The sequence below is a fragment of the Euphorbia lathyris genome, chromosome 2 (assembly GCF_963576675.1).
Source record: "Euphorbia lathyris chromosome 2, ddEupLath1.1, whole genome shotgun sequence".
Classification (NCBI taxonomy): domain Eukaryota; kingdom Viridiplantae; phylum Streptophyta; class Magnoliopsida; order Malpighiales; family Euphorbiaceae; genus Euphorbia; species Euphorbia lathyris.
In genome coordinates this window covers 47988919-47993571 of record NC_088911.1, presented here as the reverse complement: position 1 = coordinate 47993571, position 4653 = coordinate 47988919, and the positions used below count along the sequence as shown (strand labels likewise).

Below are 4653 nucleotides of genomic sequence, written 5' to 3'. Positions count from 1 at the left end.
CTGGCCGCAGGGATCGCCCCCTACCATCCGCCCTTCTAACGCCGCACTCCCCCTGGTCTCTCCCCTCGCCCCCCTGCCGACCCGAGCGCTGGCTCTCCCCCTCACCTCCCGAAATAGATCCGCTGATCCCCCCCCCCACATAACCCCCGCCGATCTCCTTCCTCTCCCCTCCTTCTCCCCATCCGACCCCAGATCCCCACCGTAACCCATCCCCGGCTCTAGATCCGCCCTATCCGCCATCAAACAGACCCCTCCCCGCCCTGCGCCGCCCTCTTCGACGATCTCTCTCTTTTCTTATTATAATTATAATTATTTTTTATAATTATTTTTTTCATTATTATTATTAGAACCGTTATTATTTTTTTCATATTTTTATTTTAATTATTGTTATTTTTTAACCAAACCACCTGTTTTTTTTAATTAACCCTTAACGGGGTGTTTGTTAGAAGGGATTGTCGCACCCTGGCTTCTGGTTTTTACGCAGGTCGGGGTGCGTGGCCGACTCGATTTACCTTTTCGTGTTTTAAGGTTTCGAGTCGCCACCAATCATCACTTGGAAACGTTTGTGCGGACGTGATTGGTCGCCCTGTCTGTTTGGATTGACTTTGTATGGTTTGGTTTTGCTAAGGACAGTCTTCAGAGAGATTTAAAGTTCGTTTTTCCGGTTGTGTAGGGAAGAGATGCAATCTCACCCTACCCCGCCCGACGTATCGGTACTATCGTGATATTATGTGTTTGCTATTCGTTTTGCTTTGAATTGTCGATACAAACTAGGTACTCGCGCGTGTTTATTGGGGTTAGTATTAAATTCTAATGACGTTTGCACATCGATTAGAATTAACTTGGTTTATGAATTCGAATGACGTTTTCACATCAATCCGAATTAATATGGTTATGAATTCGAACGACGTTTTCACATCGATCCGAACTAATGTAGTTATGAATTGGAATGACGTTTTCATCGAACTAATTTGGTTATGAATTCGGATGGCGTTTTCACATCAATCCGAATTAATTTGGTTATAGATTCGGATGACGTTTTCATATCGATTCGAATTGAGTTGGCTATGAATTCGAATGACGTTTTCACATCGATTCGAATTAATTTGGTTATGAATTCGAATGTCGTTTTCACATCGATCCGAATTAATTTGGTTATGAATTCGAATGACGTTTTCCCATCGATCCGAATTAATTTAGTTATGAATTCGAATGACGTTTTCACATCGATCAGAATTAATTTAGTTTACAAATTGGAATGACGTTTTTTAACATCGATTCAAATTAATTTGGTTTACGAATTCGAATGAAGTTTTCACATCGATCCGAATTAATTTGGTTTAATCTATTTTTTCGAGATAACATCTCGAATTGATTTGTTTTTTTTATTCGAACTACGTGTGATTATACATATAATCTAGAAGATATTTAACTAATTAATGTACATATGATAAAATTTAATAAAATAAATTATATACAAAAATTAAATCCTATGATAAAATAAATGATATACATAAACATACATCATACAAATTTAGACAGATAGAAATTAAATAAAAAGAAATCTATACTAAATTAATCACTACAACATAAGCACCCGTTAAGATAAATGGATTGAGGCAATCAAACCAATTGATTTTAAACTATTAGGATTTAAATTAGTTAATGGAAATCAAAGCTTAACTAATAAAAAAAAAAGCTGATCTTAATAATTATTCAAATTAAATTGAACAGATTAAATAGACTAATTACAATTAGTGATGCATGAAACAAAAGAAAATGGGCCAGCAGTTTTACCTCAGATCTGAGAGGGGCAGATTGGGCTTGTGGACTCAAAGGTTGGGCATCAAGAAAACATAGCTTAATAGGTTTTAGGGGTTAAATGCACCACTGGTCACTAAACTTACATGGTTATCTCAAAATGGTCACTCAATTTAAGTTTGTCTCAATAAAATCACTCAATTTTAAGTTTTGTCTCAATTAAGTCACTATAACGATTTTAATGATTAAAAATCATCAGAATGATGATATAAGTGATACGTCAATATGAGACAAACTCATATTTCTAACCGAAATGACACATGACATTCACATATGCGCCATATAGCTATCACGTGTCGATTATTTTTATGGAGAAAAAAAAACTAAAATTCAGTTTTTTTCATAAAAATACCCGATATGCGATTGTCACATTTCGTTCCACTCAGAGATTTGAGTTAACTCATGTTGATGTGTCATCCATGTCATTATTTCGATGTGTTTTAACCATTAAAATCGATAGAGTGATCTAATTGAGATAAAACTCAAAGTTAAGTGATTTTATAGAGATAAATTGAAGTTGGGTGATAATTTTGAGACCGACAACTCAACTCCCCTGCCTCCTCTCTTTCTCTTCATTTTTCATTTTTCTCTCCTTCAACTCACGAATTCTTCCATGGCCGCCGGTACCAAACTTCTGACTGACAACGAGCCCTCCTCGCGTGGCAGTTCCTTCGACGGTGGCTGGGCGGTTCTTGATGGCGTTTTTGGCAACCTCTTCACCGACCTTCTTCGGAGGAAGACCGAGGATATCGTTCCGATCTCTCTTCCGATCTGCTCCTCGCTATAGCACCGTCGTCAGTTACACGGTGAGGATCTCATGTCTCTTCTCTTCGGTTCCTATTGCAATTTTTCTAGCCCGTATTATTTGGTTTGAAATGTTTGTTTTGTTAGTTTAGGCTTCGGCTGGAATTGTTTGGTTTAGACTGTTTTCGGGATGGCTTTATTGTATTTATTGGATTTTGATTATTTCTCGGTCCCGTTCTATTGTCTGTTTATGTTGGCCTGAGTTTGGATTTTGTGTAGGGATGGTTTCTCGTGACCTCTAAGCGGATTTCGAGAACGTAACCAGAGCCGTTATCGGCTCTGGAGGGTGTTTATATGATAAAATGAGATCGAAAAAAAAAGAATAGTGATACAATAATGATATGTATATATGTATGAACGGATTTGGAAATATATTACACTTACTCTTTGATTGATGGAATGCTTATTACAATGTTGGTGAAGAACTTGTTCTTACTCCTTCACTCTGTTACAGTGAAGCTTTCCTATTACATTGAGTTTCTTACAAAATTACTATCCCCCTTATAATGATGGACATTGTCTATTTATAATAATGATCATAATTTTTTCCTATTTCTTACTGTATCCTTCAGGTTGATTCGTCATTTTGTTTGCCCATTTTCACTAGAGAGCTGCACATTGAAACTTCTTTATACCTGAGATCATTTCTGTTGAATTATTGATTTTTTAGTAAAAATGTCATTTGGTCCCTGCGATTGATTCTTTTTGCAGACTGACGCTGTTGGACTGAATTCCGACCTGAATTTGATGCGGACCTGGATTGACCTGAATTTTGATGTGGACTCGGACTGGATTTGAATTATTTCTAACATGAACAGAATCTGTTGGACTTATATGGACAAAATCTTGAGCATTGGACTTTATTGGACTTGAACTGATAGTTACTCATGTTTTGGGAATATATCGGACTTGAACTGACAATTACTCGTGCTTTGGAATCAGACTTGAACTGATAATTACCCGTGCTTCGAATAATTCTCCAAACTTCTGATTTGTTGGATTTGTATCTCAATAAGATAACTCAGTCACTTGAATATGATTCGATCACTTTTTAGAATATTCTTGAATCGAGTGCACATTCTAATCTTGTTTTTTCGGGGACAGCGGGAATTTTTTGGTATCTCAGACATTGGCGAGCGGTTCTTTGGATCCGTCAAAATTACTGTAAACACAAAAATAATAAGAGAAATATTTATATTAATAACGTAATATTTATTTATTACCAAAAATTTCATTTTTAAGCGTTCAATTGTCCTTGATTTATTGACTTTTCAATTTTTGAATCCATTTGTCATAATTCGTTATTTGGAAATCAACTATATTCTAAACGTTTAATTATAATATAAATCGTAACCAAAGTCAATATTAACTTTAACTTTAATATACGATGTTACATCATAATTCGCAATTCAGATTATAGACATTTCTAAATATAGTTTACGACAAATAAATAAGCATCGATATGTTAATTTGATTGATTGACATCTGAATCTTAATTAATAAATTATAACTCGAATTCAAGCAAATTCAATTTTATTCAAAATACGAGGAACATATCTCGAATAAAATTCATAATAGGTTAAAATTACACTTTAATTTTATTAAGTCGCATTTTGAATATAATTCGATATTTTTACGATTTATACCGAAATATGACAAATTGGCCTTAATAGCACAATTTTTTCCCCAATAAATTATTTTCGAGATAATACCATAAATTCTGGATAATTCATGAATTGTTCAAATTTTGAGTGAAATTTATTATAAACTTAAAAATTGGTCCGGATAAAAATGGGTATTTACAAGGATATAGGAGGTGGGATAGGGATAAAAAAACACGAGATAAGTTATCTTGTGTTTGTTTTGAAGATAGAAGAGTGAGACGGATGAGGGATAAGCTTCTTATCCCTTAAATCCTATACCCAAGAGGAGAGTGATATAAGGAGGTGAGATAAGCTCCTACAATTTTAATAGGATGGAAACGTTCATCTTATCCCACATATAATAGGATGAGGATAAAACAACCAA

General features: G+C 35.0%; 1 long non-coding RNA gene across 1 annotated transcript; it reads left to right on the top strand.

Moving 5' to 3' along the window:
• The first annotated feature begins 2369 nt into the window (after positions 1-2369).
• On the top strand, positions 2370-3682 carry LOC136220433 (uncharacterized). The gene is made up of 2 exons (XR_010684525.1): positions 2370-2627; positions 3337-3682. It is a non-coding gene; the product is annotated as an uncharacterized lncRNA (long non-coding RNA).
• Positions 3683-4653: the final 971 nt, after the last annotated feature.